General features: G+C 44.4%; 1 long non-coding RNA gene across 1 annotated transcript; it reads left to right on the top strand.

Annotated features, from left to right (window-relative positions):
• Positions 1 to 5,601: 5,601 nt before the first annotated feature.
• On the top strand, positions 5,602 to 11,133 carry LOC110070434 (uncharacterized). Its single transcript, XR_002299036.3, has 2 exons — positions 5,602 to 6,159; positions 9,174 to 11,133. It is a non-coding gene; the product is annotated as an uncharacterized LOC110070434 (long non-coding RNA).
• The last annotated feature ends 5,098 nt before the right edge of the window (positions 11,134 to 16,231 follow it).

Raw genomic sequence — 16,231 nt, 5'->3', positions numbered from 1 at the left:
GACTGGAATTCGTGATTCAGCCTTTCCAATGAAGACCAAGTCTCCCATTTAGCAGCTGCTACTGGTGTTTGTTTGTTTCCTGATAATAGCATCTATGGCATAGCAATCGAACATTTAGGGGAGGAAAAACAGCATCTCTCGGACGGTAAGGGTGCCCAGTCATAGCTTAGCAATTGAAAGAGAACCCATAACAACTCTAGGATTTTTTAAAAAAAAATTAATTAAATGTTATTTAAATTAAAAAAGAAAAACATATAGAAAATCTACCATTTTACAAAATACTGGCTTATCTCCACTTATCACATGACCCCTTTTCTTCATTCTGTGCAACCCATCCTCCACTTGGGACTAATTCCATGTTCATAAAGAAAAACTTTTTAATGGAAGTCTTCTCCTGACACAGTAAGTCTTCTCCCTCGCCTTGGGTGACTCTGGGACTCCTCAGACAAATATCTTGACCTCTGATCAATTTCATGAGGAAGTTGGGAGGGGGCTCCCTTTGAAGAGAACTGCACATACAAAAAAGGCCAGAGCTGGACAGCAAGGAAATTGGCAGTGACATAGGAAAGGGTCCCAAAACGTTCCCAGAATATCTCAGCTGCCATCGTTTGGAAGAACAACACAAGATTAGAAGGGGAAATGTTAAGCAGTTGCTAGACTAAAAGGCAGTTAAGCAAATGCTTGTAGTGTGAATGCAGAAAATTAATAAGGAGGTCCAGTACAGAATGCAGCCGTATGCTGTAAAATACCTTAAATACCGTAAAGTGTTTCTTGTATAATGTTGTAAACCACCCAGAGAGTGCTCTAACATTATGGAGCAGTAGTTGAAACAACAACAAGAACAATAATATCAGTCCAGATTGTGACGAGCTTTGTCTTTTCTGTTCTCAGTATCAGGAATGTAACATAACTATGCAGAGAAAATAGAGAGACCATGAATGCACTATCTCTATTCATTGGTTTAATACTCAGCATACTAATGCAGTTAAATAAGAAGGGACTCCTCAGTACCTTAGTAAAATCTCCTAAAATCTCATAAGCATGGGCCAGCTTTAGAGTCTTGTAAGACTCTGCTGAACAGTTTTGGAGGAGGTTTCCATGTTAGTAGAAAGCCATAAAGAAGGCTGACCATCGAAGAATTGATGCTTTTGAATTGTGGTGCTGGAGAAGGCTCTTGATAGTCCCCTGGACTGCAAGGAGAACAAATTCCTGATGCCCTCTTCTCTCCCTCTCCTATTGTTTCCTCCCATCTTGTCTAATGTTTCTTCTATGTAAAAATTGTTTTTATGTTTACCTTTTGTGCTATTTTATGCTGCTAGCTGCCTAGAGTAGTCTTAACCGACCAGATAGGCGGGATATAAACAAACAAACAAATAAATAAATAAATACAATAAACCTATCCATTCTGAAGGAAATCAACACTGAGTGCTCACTGGAACCACAGATCCTGAGAGAAGACTCCTTGAAAAAGACCCTAATGCTGGCAAAGTGTGAAGGCAAGAGGAGAAGGGGATGACAGAGGATGAGATGGATGGACAGGGTCATCGAAGCGACCAACATGAATTTGACCCAACTCTGGGAGGCAGTGGAAGACAGGAGGGCCTGGCATGCTCTGGCCCGGACACGACTTAATGACTAAACAACACAAAGACTCTCCATCAGACTGGGCATTACAGAGTGGAGATGGTGGTAGGAGTGCAGAAGCAGTGAAAAAGTCCCCAAAATCTCAGCCAGATGTAGGAGCCGGGCTGTCTTATTTAAAGCCAATTCCCGATGGATTTGGCTTCCTTCCTGGCTTTTACTTCACTAGCTGAAAGTCATCTGGAGTTCGATTCCCCGCTGTGCCTCTTTGACGGGGGCTGGATTCAGTGTTTGCTGGGGTTCCTTCCAGCTCTGCAATTCTAACATTATTAAAGGGAGAAAAAACAATTCCCTTTCTTTTTTTCCTCTCTCTCTCCATCTTGTGCATTTTACAGTCTGTTGTCTCTATCCTTGCTTGCTTTTCCTGAGCTAAAGGGTCCCTGGAGTCGTAACCTTTCCTCATAATGGAAGCACCTTTGCCATTTTTCTTGCCCTCTAAAGTTCTAAACCTTTTTCAGCAGCTGTTGGTATTCGCAAGAAGATTTCTCCTGAAGACCTTCATGTCCAGGTTCAGAAAAAGATGGCTGATCCTTTGAGACAGCCAAAGCCCTAGCTGTTTAAAGTCTGTTTGATTCTACAAATAATTCTCTTATTTGTTCTTTGCCGAGGAAGACTGTGGAGGCGGGGAGGCGGGGATTTCCCCAGGCATAAATAGGCCAATGGCTTTCACACAGTCAAAGGAAAGTGCTAAGCTGGAACCTCTTCTACACACCGTGGGTCACAGAAGAATCAAACACCAAATATTTTAACTTGCTGCTTCCACTTCCTACAAGATGCTCTGGGCATCTTTGGGCAGCTGATGCTTTTGGGGAGGTGAGAAAGTCTTGGAAGCTGAGATCAACCGTTTGTACTCACATACAATACATTCCTATACACACAAATGGATCTGCTTCAAATGTTGCAATGGGTGGCTTTACTCCAAAAGTGCTCCAGTGCACATTTTCACCCAGCCAACCATGCCCTCCTCCACTAGGGAACATTGTTCCTAACTTTTTCCCCTCCTCCCTTTTTCTTCACCTACAGAGATTCAGCATCCCATAAATTGCTCAACCTGTTTGCTCCTCATTGGGCTCAAGCAACAGGAAGCCAGATTTTGACTTAATATCAGGGGGAAAAAACTTCTTAAGTGTTAGAGCAGTACAACAATGGAACCAATGACCTCAGGAGGAGGTGAATGCTCTGACAGTGGAGGCATTTGAGAGAAAATTGGACCCCCCTCTGTCTGATTGGCTTTGATATGGATTCCTGCCTTGAGCAGGGGGTTGGACTGATGGCCTTATAGTCCCCTTCCAACTCTGTGATCCTATGCATTTCTGGGAACCTGCTCCCTTAGTGTTTGGTGGATGGGGCAAGGGGGGGGGAATTAAATGTTTAACTTCATTTCTGTTGGCACTCATCGCCTGAGTTTGCCATTAAAAGGGGGTGATGCCATCCTTCCAAGCATCACTGGAATATGCGGTGGGGATAAGAATCTCAAGAAACGAAGGCCATCCCTTTTGGTACCAAAACAGGACTTATGGTTTTGCAATGTGTGAAGATTTCATAGGGATTTACCCCACCCCCCACCCCCCCAATCTCTCACTCTTCTCTTGAGGACAGTGTCAAAGGTCAGGAGCAGACAGGTGGGAAATATTTGCTTTTTAAGATGTTACTTCTTCACACACCCCCACGGTGACTGTTTGTAGGATTCTGGGAGTTGTAGTTTAAAAACCAAGCACATCTCACGGCTGAAGTCCCACAATGTATCTTGCCAAGGAGCTGTCTTTCTTTCCTCAAATTCTTCCTTCAAAGGCACTCAGTGCTTGCTGCTTCTGGTCAGAAAACCACGGCAGGGATTTTGAAGAGGCAAAGGGAAAGGCCACCAAGTGAAAAGGCAGTGCCTCGTGACAACTGTCATGGGTACGGTTACCTTAGCAACACACCTCCACAGCTTGCAACAGGTCACTCGAGCCAATCAAGGCATAATAGTCAGGATGTTTTCTCCCCAGTGCTGTGATGGCACAGCTACGAAGGACGTTGAGCTGTTTCTCCATCAAGCCCAGCAGTGGGAAAGGACCGTAGGTCACTTACAGGGCATCTCCAGCAGGGAAACACAAGAGATATAAAATCACAACAAGAATAGAGAAAGTGGGAAACTTTTCTCTGTTTCAAAATACCATGACTTAATGGGGTAATCCGGTGAAGCCGAATGATGGGGAAATCAGGTCAGATAAAACAAAGAACTTCTTCATACTGAGCAGCACAGCATTGGTGAAAGATTTCACAAAGGCTGCCAATCTGGAGAGTGTTAGAGAGGAATTAGAGAAACAGGCCCATAATGAGAAGACAAGGTGCACTGGAAAAGACAATAATGCTAGGAAAAGTTGAAGGCAGCAGGAAAGGAGGAGGACCAAATATAAGAAGGAGTGACTTCAACAAGAAAGCCACAGGCTTGAGTTTACAAGAGCTGAGCAGGGCTTTTGAAGACAGGAGATTTTAGAAATCATCATTCATAGGGTTGGAAGTTGGAAGCAACTTGACAGCATATAACAACCACAAGAGACATTCAAGGATCTTAGGGTTCTTAGTGGTTAGAATGCCTGTGATCAGCTCTAGTAGCTTCTGCATACCAGTTGCTGGAGAATAGGGCTACTCCTGGCTTGCTGGCAGGACTCCCTGGGCAGCTCTCCAGCCATTGTCCAAACTGGCCTGGATGGAATGGTGGACAAGAGAAGACTTTTGTCCCTGTGGATTCTCAGGTTATTATCTCCTGTTAAGGACTGAGGAATCGTCTTTTCTAGAGTTATCCAGACAGGAGAGACAAGCCAGCCTTCTCTAGCCTTTTGCTGCCTGGATCTGCTGCACTACAGCTTCCATCACCCTACCTCTGTCCTCAAAGGGTTCCAATTGTGACAGTGAACAGTAAATCAAGGAGGGTAAGTATCTGAACAGCTATCAGTCCTGATAGTTAAACAAAGCCTCCATGTTCAGACACAGTATACCTTTGAATATGAGTTGCTCTAGCAAGGCAACAGTGAGCACTTGTGAACTTCTTGGTGACAAATTCCTAAAGACATGGTACTGGAGTAGAAGGGTTTCTATTGTGAGGGCCCCACATACAAATGCTTTTAACAACCTTTCATGAGCATTACATACACTTCTGTGTTGAGAACATGCTTTGCCAGCTGTTTCCTGCCAGCCAAAGCCAGAGAGAGATGTTGGGGTAGCCCATGATTGAAAGAGGGAATTCCCAGCAGGAGCTTCTCTCACCTCCTGGATTATGCAGATTAGCTTGCTTTTACTGAGAATTGGTCTTCTGGATTTAAGCACAGGATTCCTTTGAAGTCAGTTCATGAACTCAGAAAGAGAGCTTCAAACACTGCTTTGCAAGATTCAAGTGCTTCCAAGTTGAATTTCTCTCTCTCTCTCTCTCTCTCTCTCTCTCTCTCTCTCTTGATGTTCCGTCTCTGGCCAACACACTCTTAAAGGTAGGGCAGCCATCAAGGAAGGAAGGAAGGAAGGAAGGAAGGAAGGAAGGAAGGAGGAAGGAAGGAAGGAAGGAAGGTAGGTAGGTAGGTAGGTAGGTAGGTAGGTAGGTAGGTAGGTAGGTAGGTAGGTAGGTAGGTAGGTAGGTAGGTAGGTAGGTAGGTAGGTAGGTAGGTAGGTAGGCCAAATTAGTTTGAACCCAGCAACCTCTCCTGTCTCCTTAGGTCTCCTAGCTGTTAGTTCAGATCTCTGTCTGGCGGGTGCAATGGTTCTCATAACAGCCAGTGTCATCCAGGGTTTGGAAAAGTGACTTTTTGGGACAACTGCTATCTCTGGCCATGTTGGTTGAAGACTTTGGATGGCTGCAATTTAAGAAAAAGCCACTTCTCGAAGCTGCGGTCTCACCTAGTGCTTTCAGTGTAGTTGAGCTTTATACGGCGTTTCTGCCAAATCCAGTGTGACGATGTTGCTAGCAGGGCCAGCTCTTTTTGGCACGACTTGCTGAGTTTCCCAGGAGAAACGACAAGAACAAGAACAAAAAGAGACTCTTTCTGTTGCTTCTTTGCCTTCTTTTACATCTTGACCATTTCAGCCAAAACATGGCCTCTTTCTCCCCACTCCCCCTTCCTGTGGGTTCCCTGGGTCACGTGTAGCTTGGAAAGGACAAACCCCATAGTCTCTTCTGCCCGGTTAACAGTGTCCTGAAGGCTGGGAGAGAAGAGGGAAGAATGGCCGTTCCTACACAGGCTTTCATGTTCAAAAGCGAGTCACCAGTTGCTTCTGTTCTGCCAGCCGCACAGTGCTACTGCGTGGCAGAGAGACTGCGTAGCTGCCTGATCACGCTTTGAATTACCAGGAGGAGGAGGCAGCAAAGGAGGTAAGCAGTGGTGAGAAAGAGGAGGTGGCCTGTGTCACTCAAAGGCCCATGTTCTCCCTGCTGCTGGCCAACCGGACTGCGTGGTATCGCTAAAGCTCCAAGTTTGCAGCATGCAACTGGAAGGAGAGCAAAGTGTGCATATTGAACAAGCTCTGGAATGGCTAAGGAAAGAGCTGGTAAGTCAAAACTGGGTGGGTTTTTTTGTCTCAGCTTGATAAGAATTTTGCCCGAAATGCACAGTTTCCTTATATTCAGGGTGAAGAAATGTCAAAAAATAGAAAAATGGGGAATGCTCTGTACCCATGACCAGGCTTTTGAGTGTTCAAAAATGGCTTTGGAGTGCTAGGATGTGTTTCTCTCTTTTACTTGAAGGCTTCGCTTTCACGCCTGTATGGCAGGGAGTCTTCTCTCTCTCTCTATGCAGGAAGATCTGTACCTGTTCAATTTGGCAAGTGGAAATGGGGTCAGGGAGGTCACTTCAGTCCATTTGAGAATAACTTATATAAATTCATACTTTGCTTTGTAGTCAGGATGGAAAGAACTTGTGGTTTTTTAAAGAAAACTGGAGTGTGGAAGAAGGAAAACTCACCCATTATCCCATACCTAGCCAAAGTCTGTCTCCCTTTGGGTAGGTCTGACATAAGCAGCTCACAAATCGAGAGGTCTTACTATGTTTTTTCTCCCTTATGTGCCAGAGCTGTTGTGCCAGTTGGGGTTGCACAACAGGCATGCATTCAACAGGTGAAGCTTTCCAATCACTGCTATAATGGACAGTGCATTACATGACAAACTTCCCCCAGTCGCAACCAGTTACAAGTGCAGGAGGAGAAAAAACTGCCATGCATCAGGGTGGCAAGCCTCACAGCCATGTCAATGAACATCTCCAGCTGGCCTACTGGATCTTCTGTCTGTCCAACTTGCATTCCACTCTTCCTGTGAGATCCTTAAAATGACATCATGATCCTGTTTGCTTTGTAGAACAACTGAGGGACTTAAGTTAGACCAAGAGAGGGTCAGTTGCTCAAGGCCTCCCAGTGATCCGAGTGGTGATTTAAATCCCAAGTCTTTCCAATCAAAGGTCAGCAACCTTTGCTACATCACACTGTTGGCCTTGAAACATCCTGGAAAGGGAGACCATGAAAAATATCTCAAGCTATCCCATCTTAACGCTTTATTGAGTAAGAGAAGTCTTCCTACACCATGGTTCGTATCAGAAATATGTCATGGCTTTTAATGACTGGATTCTTTCTTTGATTTCAAAACATTTTGGATCTGGAATAGCTATTCACATCTCTGGGCCACCCCTACATGCATCCTCTGTCATAAGCAGAATTGGGTTTTTTGAGCATGCTTTTCCCCATGGCAACCACATGCTCAATTGTTGCTGAACAATCATGACATCAATCATGTTCACATTCAGTACCTGGTAAAGCCAAAGCCTGCTTTTCTCCTTCTGCTGCTAGGAAGGGATTTAAAGAGCCCTTTTCCATTAATCTTGGCTAAGGAAGAAAGGACTAACATACTTGCAGCCGGGGGCTACAAGTATATCTACATTATCTGCTACAGAGTCCTAATGATGCAGTTTAGGGGACAGCATGCAGTAGGCTGTTCTGACAGAGAAGAGATGACTGAACTACAAATCCCAAGTTCCACAGGACAGGTCCATGACAATGATATGGAACTAGATTGCTATGAACAGATACCCCCAAATCTGGAGGCTAAAGTTGAAGCATGCGATCTCTAGATTTTGTCCCTGGGCTTCCAGCTGACCAACAGTTCAGTTGTCTTCCCCCAGCCGTAAATTTCAACAGAAAAAGTACCTTTAAAACTATCAGGTGTTATGTGGCATACACTGGTGGATATCTTAGTGAGTTGGGTACCAGGCTGCATGGCCAGAGGTTGGGAGTTTGACTACCTACTAGGCCTCTAGGAAGAAGAGCCAGCCTGTACGGTTTTGGGCAAGCTGCACTATTCCAGGGCACACTCTCAGAAGAAGGGAATGGAAAACCATTTCTGAGTATTCATTACCTAGGAAACCCTAGAGAGGGTCACCATAATCAGAAGTGGCTTGATGGCACACTATTATTATTGTTGTTGTTGTTGCTATTGTTACTGTTGTTAGGTTAAGGTTGTTAGGACTGTAACTTCTTCAGATGTGTAGAACGCAACCTGTGTAAACAGACCTTTATAGAGGCTTGCAGCAGCAACAGTAGCCTCTTGGACTTTGTGAAGTGCAGTAGTTAAGAGTGCCAACTTGGAACTTGGTTGATCCAGATTCAAGTCTCCAGCAAGCCATGGGACTCATGTACTGGCCAACATGGGGTGGCTACCTTATTGCACCCTGGCCAGTAAGACAGGTGAGGAGGAGATCCATATATCCCACCTTGAGTTCACTGGAGGAAAAGCAGGATATGAATGAACCTTTTTAAAAAAGGCCTTTTTTTACAAATGCCATTTTCCTTGTTCTGCCAACCCTACTTGCAAATGAAACTGGCAGCCACAAGGAAGAGAAATGGGTGGGAGCTCACTGGCATAGGGCAGCTTGATTCCTGAAATTAGTTGTGCCCGTCTCCAACTGGGCACCACCTTTCTGAAAATGATAAACAGTTGGATAAATAGAGAGTGGTCTTTGTCATGTCATGGCAGTTTTCACCCTTACATTGTGGAGAATGGGTATCTATGCAAAGGTATCTATGCAAAGCTTTACAACAAGCCTATAATGTAGGCCACTGTTACAATCCCCACATTTTAGATGGGGGATGACTATGCCTGAGGATGTGCATCACATTCCATCACATGTTCCCTCTGAAATAAGCCCCCACCATTCACTGGGACTTAAACACACAAAGGATTTTAACTTTCTTACCTTTGGTGAGATTTGAACCCGTGAGGTCCTTTCCTGGTTTACAACTTGCACTCTTCACTAATTCATTCCATCACTCACTGCAATTGTTAGGAGGCAGCAGATCAAGGGACAATACCCCAGTGTTGGAAAGATAACATTTTTGACTATAATTATTACTGGAATTATTGTCCAGAAAAAGTAACTTTGACTACAGTATTTCTAGTTGACCTGGCCCCCTTCAGAATTTCAGTAAGGATGTACATGAAACATTCAATGCAACCACACTGCTTATCTTTAATTACACACAGAGATGTTTCTTCTTTTCTTGTTTGCTTTCTAATCCAGCTGGAAATGCAACTCCAGGACCAGCAGCTACTGGAGAAGCTGTTGCAGCTACACACGGCTCTGCGGGAGCTGAAAGTGGAGAGTGCCGACTGGGAGAGCTCTGATCCCAGCAGAAACGGGTTTGGATCCAGAGCCCGCTCCAGATCAGAAGACATGGGCACCCTCCTTCCTCCAAGGAGATCCCTCAGACTTGAGGCACGCCGGAGAAATTCTCTCCCTTGAACAGAGCCATGGACTCCCTGAGAGAATCATCTACTATTTTAAACACCATGATCCGTTTGCCAGCAAAATCCAAGAGGACTCTGTATTGTTGTGGCCAGCTTAAAAAAAAGAATGAAATTTTGTGACTGGGAAGCAGATCACATTGTGCAAATGCATCATTAGCAGAATAGATGCACACATGCACAGTTTATTCTGCACATGCGATTCAAGTTTTCAACTGTTTGGGACCTCACCTTTTCGCACAAGGGAAGATGGTAGAATTTGGAAGCAGTGGCCATGCAGAGGTATAGTAGTATCATCACCACAGCAAAATCACTAGCCACGAGCTACAGCTTACAACAGTGTTGTCTGAGCCTGAAGAGATGAGAGTGAACATTCAGTTACAGACGGTCATCATTATCTTCTCGTTTAGTTTAGCTAAAAGAGAATTCCAGTGACGGGGGAATCTCACCTTGAACTGATTCATGCCAGCCATTTCTAAGGACTCTAGTGGGCAAAGACCACCATACCATACACTCTGCATCTGTTGAAAGGCTCCAAATCATAACTGATCACATCACACGTTAGGCTTCTCCAAGTCACTGCCCTCCATGTATGCTGGACGGCAAGTCCCACTTTTCCCAGAGATTTTCCTTGGGGGGAGTTTTTACTGGGGAAAAAGTCTAAGTCTGTTTAGACGTGAATGATGCTTTTGGTATGTCAATCGCTTTATTGTAGACTGTGAACTGGAAAGCAGTCCATTTTTTCTCAGAGATGTGTTTTCCAGACATTTATTTTTCAAGCAGCATGTTCAACAGTGAATTCTTAAATGTGTGGCAAAACTGCAAATCTGGAGATGAAGCCCAGTGACCTGGGCTTCTTTAAATGGATAACATCTACAGTACCAGTGTGCGCCCCCCCCCGCCGCCCTTTACATCTCTCTCTGAAGTAAAATATTAAGTGACATATTCTTACTGTCACTATGTACCCCAAAGTGCCAAAAATGCACAAGTGCCGTGGTTTGTTTGGCACCAAAGTCCACTATTATGAAGTACTGTAGTATCATTTTAGTTACCCAGTTACTCGTTGGACTTTGAAAAGGAAAAAATATGCAGTAAATCAACTTTTCCCCTTACCTGCACTCTTGACAGATATAGGACATCAGCCCAGGCACCCTAGTTATATGTAGCCTGACACATCTGCAGGGCACCATGTGGGAAAGGGCTGCCACAGACCTAGGTGTGTTGGCTGAATGTCAAAAAGGTTTCTGCATATCAAAATGGAAACTGAGTGGGCCAAGGTGCCTAGGGAATTATTCTCTAACCTGGTGCCCTTCTGATGTGTTGGACTTCCACTCCCAGATGAAATCTAGCACATGTGGAGGGTGCTAGCTTGGGCAAAATTAGATTAGGATACCCTCCAGATAGGACACCAAATGCAAGTTCCTGCACTTTTTTGTCCTGTTCATAAAATATCTCGGCTTGCTGCCGCAGGCTGCTTCTCATCTATTCTCTGGCTTTCCGTCTGACATGTCACTGTTTTCTAAGACTGTATCACCTCACTTGAGCATCGTGTCTGTTTCTAACATGACTTCAGGGACGCTTCTTAATTAGCTCTTTTCTCTCCTTTCTTACTCTTTTGTGGTGCCCTGCCTCTTCTTGTCTTTGAATGTAGCTGCTATTCATAGTTCTGGGTTCTTTTGTTTCTCCTACTGCTGAAATATTTGTGATTTTAAAAATAATTAAACATTAAAAACTTATCAGGAATTTATTTCCAAATACTTTGAGCTTGCCAGTTCTTCTGGCAATGAGAACATGGTACATTTTTGTGATCCAGTTTATATCAGCCAGTACTCAAGCTCCCCAAGGAATGTCTTTACATTAGCTATTTTCAGGCATTTATAAATTAGCATACTGTCAACATGTATAAAAGGAGTAGGATCAGGACTTACAAGTTCAAAAACATTTGCATATGTGTTGCATTCACGAAGGGATTGTAGGTATTTGGAAGACAGCAAGACAGAAGGCATTTTGAAACTACTTCCAAAGCCATACAGGCTCAGGGTTTCTCAGTCTCTGGTTATCAGATTTGTCATTATCATCTTAGTACTGCAGAGCTGGAAGGGACCCTGTGGATCATCGGTCCAGCTTGTCAAGGAGGCAAAGTGGGGAATCGAACTCCCAACCTCTGGCTCCTCAGCCAGAGATCTAAGCCACTGAGCTATCCCCATTTGGAAGAGTACCTGTCCCATCATTCCTGACCATTGTCTGCGGATGATGGGAGTCACGATTAAACAATACTCAGGCACCCACCACTTGAAACCTCAGCTAAGGTTCTAGTCATAAAAGAAATGTCAGGGGGCAATGGATATGACCCTGGTCTCTACAGCTGTATGCTGGTTGGTGCATGTCTGAAAAGGGTGGTCACGTTTTCAAAAATCTCCACTGAAATACAAACAAAGCAAATACATGCCTGCAAGCATACAATGAAAAGATCTTACCATCCTCAAAGTTTGAACAAATTTCTCTGCATTATTACTGCAATTCTTGCTACCATGTGGAATTTAGAATTTTTCTGACAGCCAACTTTGCTGCTTCTGTATGTTGTGTATTCATTAGGGAACTGAGATTGGCTGGAGATCCGGGCTGAGAATACAGAAAGTGTTTTCAGTATGCAAAAGACACAGTGAATGCTAAATACTTTTACAATCGTTCTAGGGATGGGTGTTTCCCATCCTTTGTGCTTTGCTTCTGCTTCCGGCAGTCTCGAAATAAACCAGGAACAGTTGCTTCCAACTCTCATCTACAGTAACCCGGATTCCAGAGGTCAGTTCTTTTCACACAACCATCCTTTTCTGGAAGAGAAGCAGAAACCTGAAGCTATATATATAGCATACAAGCAAGAGACAGGCATAAAGGGGGGAAGCTTTGCCAAGCAAATGATTGTGGATTTTGGGGCCTGCCAGGAAGACATCAGCTGTGTCTCACTGCCAAGTGGATAAGGGTGGGCCTGACGCACCAGCTGTCAGAGGTGGAGGAAACCACCAACACCTGCCACTGGTTAAGTGGGCTTTGTCTCCAAGGAAATAAAACCCCGTTCCACCTGCCTGCCTCCGTTTCATCTTCTCCAGTGTTGTTCCTTTGAAGCGCTGTCTTTTCAGTGGCATCCGGGCCCTCTGACCTCAATCTTGTCAGCAAACAATCATCCACTTCCGAAATGTGAGTCCCAGCAGGGAGCTATCCATTAGCTGATATGAACACACAACCATAGAAATATTTGGGGCATAGACAAGCTTACCGTTGTTTGACTTCAGATTAACTGCCAAAACTCACACCATGCTGGCTCTTCAGAGTAAATGAATATAGTGCTGGAAACATCAGCGGGAAGAGAGGTTATAAAACACTGAAAAACATGATTCACCAAAGACTGCATAAAGAATACGGGAAGAACCTTCCTGGATCTGACCAGGGATTGGAAGGAAGCAAGGTCTGAGTAGGTGCAGTCATAATGTGTTTTCATGAAAATAAGACAAGGTCTTATATTAATTTTTGCTCCAAAAAGTGCATTAGTACTTATTTTCAGGGGATGTTTTATTTTACAGTCATGTCATTTTCTTCTGGTTGCTGTACAATGGTGATGGGCAGAGTTTCACTTCACTGGGGCTTATTTTGGGAGTAGGGCTTATATTATGAGCATCCTGAAAAAAAATCCTGCTAGGGCTTATTTTCAGGTTAAGTCTTATTTTGGGGAAAACAGGGTAAATCTCATGCCAGAGATACAACAGGCTTGTTTCTGTGTGAGTTTGGTACGGGGGGTGGGGGGTGGCAGAGGAAATTGCATTTTACATGTATTTTCTAGAGCACATTAGCAGTTGTTTCATGTGCTTCCCACAGCTTGGAAACTGTGCTTTTTTGAATTACACCTTCAGGAAGAAGTAACCTGGAAAAATAAAATTTCCAGGCTCTGATGCTGCCGCTCTTCCCTTCCTGACAACACAGCTTGGGAATGACTGAGACAACACACACCCTCCAGTGAAAGGAAGTCTGTTGAGCTAGTTTTCCAACAGCTACACACTGTTGTAGCTGAAAGATGATGCTGTTAAGGTGCTACATTCAATATGCCAGCAAGTTTGGAAAACTCAACAGTGGCCAGAGGATTGGAAAAGATCAGTCTACATCCCAATCCCAAAGAAAGGCAGTGCCAAAGAATGCTCCAACTACCGTACAATTGCACTCATTTCACACGCTAGCAAGGTTATGCTCAAAATCCTACAAGGTAGGCTTCAGCAGTATGTGGACCGAGAACTCCCAGAAGTACAAGCTGGATTCCGAAGAGGCAGAGGAACTCGAGACCAAATTGCTAACTTGCGCTGGATTATGGAGAAAGCCAGAGAGTTCCAGAAAAATATCTACTTCTGCTTCATTGACTATGCGAAAGCCTTTGACTGTGTGGACCACAGCAAACTATGGCAAGTTCTTAAAGAAATGGGAGTGCCTGACCACTTTATCTGTCTCCTGAGAAACCTATATGTGGGACAGGAAGCAACAGTTAGAACTGGTCATGGAACAACTGAGTGGTTCAAAATTGGGAAAGGAGTACGGCAAGGCTGTATATTGTCCCCCAGCTTATTTAACTTATATGCAGAATACATCATGCGGAAGGCTGGACTGGAAGAAACCCAAGCCGGAATTAAGATTGCCGGAAGAAATATCAACAACCTCCGATATGCAGATGACACCACTCTGATGGCAGAAAGTGAGGAGGAATTAAAGAACCTTGTAATGAGAGTGAAAGAGGAGAGTGCAAAAAACGGTCTGAAACTCAATATCAAAAAAACTAAGATCATGGCCACTGGTCCCATCACCTCCTGGGAAATAGAAGGGGAAGATATGGAGGCAGTGTCAAATTTTATCTTCCTGGGCTCCATGATCACTGCAGATGGAGACAGCAGCCCTGAAATTAAAAGGCGCCTTCTTCTTGGGAGGAAAGCGATGACAAATCTTGACAGCATCTTGAAAAGCAGAGACATCACCTTGCCAACAAAAGTCCGAATAGTCAAAGCTATGGTTTTTCCTGTCATGATGTATGGAAGTGAGAGCTGGACCATAAAGAAAGCAGACCGCCGAAGAATTGATGCCTTTGAATTGTGGTGCTGGAGGAGGCTCTTGAGAATCCCCTGGACTGCAAGGAGAACAAACCTATCAGTTCTAAAGGAAATCAACCCTGAATGCTCACTTGAAGGACAGATCCTGAAGCTGAGGCTCCAATACTTTGGCCATCTCATGAGAAGAAAAGAGTCCTTGGAAAAAACCTTGATGTTAGGAAGGTGTGATGGCAAGAGGAGAAGGGGACGACCGAGGATGAGATGGCTGGACAGTGTCTGCGAAGCAACCAACATGAACCTGACACAACTCCGGGAGGCAGTAGAAGACAGGAGGGCCTGGCGTGCTCTGGTCCATGGGGTCACGAAGAGTCGGACACGACTAAACGACTAAACACACACAAACACACACACACTGTTATTTCTCTTCCTGCATCAAGACTGTGCCATCTGCTGCCCAAGATGCAATGAGCTCCTTTTTGCAACCATTTTCATATTTCCACGTCTTCAGGTGTGAAAAAGAGGGGGAAAGTCCACTAAACCTGACACCAAATAAGAAGACTCTAAAGTGCCAGCACACTCTATTGTATTTGCACCAACTCACATACCCCACCTTGGACATTTCCAGAGGAGAAGCACAGAAGCCCCTTTTTTGCAAGCAACACTTAGAGGCAAAGACTAGTATCTTCCTGATAAAATGAAGAATCTTGTGTGACTTTAAAAGCTGCCAAGTTTTACTGGGCATAAACATGCAAAGGCATCTGAAGTGGAGCGCAGCCCCTGAAATCTGGTGTCAAATACAGTAAAATGTGTCAGCTTTGAAGGTGTCCTCAGACTTTTCATTGCTTTTATTGCAACAAATTAACACAGCTTTCACCCACGCTGCTCTCCTGGGAACCCTTAATTACATTTGAGGGATGGCACAAAGGCTTTTGTGGTCCAGGATCTACCTCATTGGACTCCTGATTTCAGGGCATAGGAAGAAAGGTTCTGAGAGAAACAAAATGCAAATAAAATAATTTAAAATGAGATTACTGTAATTTGTTTTTGGCTCTGGTAGGGCAATCAGGACCTCCAAAACAGTAGTACTGTAGCAATTACAGTATTATTAAACTGCATTGATGACATACAGTGTTATGAGGAATATCCTTCCTCACAGAAGGAACGATATATAGGGCTGGCTCCAGATTTAGACATAAAGCAGACCCCTTGACCTCAAATGAACATTATCCTTTTGTTGTTGTTAGGCTAAAGTTTTTGGACTGTAACTCCCAACATCCCCTGTTACTATCTCAGCCAAGGCTGATGGGAGTTGTAATCCAACAACATTGGAACAGCCCGTTTCTGTCACCTCCCTGCAAGCCTTTCTAATGAGTGGGACTCTTAATTCGTTTCAGTTTAAAGTACAGTAATAACTATTGTCCATTAATTATTAGTGATTAAAATGTACTGCAGTTTATTGGAACTAATGAATTAATTACGCCCTCCACCTCACAGCGAGGGCAAATTTGCACGTAACGCCCCACTCTGAGGTAATTTTTTTAAAAAACCTCCTACCCCTCCCACTTGCTTTCTTCGCCCCGCCCCATCCCGTCTCTTTGGCTGAGAAAAGAGGGGGAGGAGCTACGCCGATTGATTGATAGGTGGAGCGCACCTGACGAAGAGCCGCCTCCTCTTGATTGACGGAGGTGAGGAGCGGGGAGGCGAGGATCGAGAAATAGCTCGGGCGCGCGGGAACCTGCGCGCCCGGCTGGAG

The sequence above is a fragment of the Pogona vitticeps genome, chromosome 4, assembly GCF_051106095.1.
Source record: "Pogona vitticeps strain Pit_001003342236 chromosome 4, PviZW2.1, whole genome shotgun sequence".
Lineage (NCBI taxonomy): Eukaryota > Metazoa > Chordata > Lepidosauria > Squamata > Agamidae > Pogona > Pogona vitticeps.
This window is presented reverse-complemented; position numbering and strand designations above follow the sequence as displayed.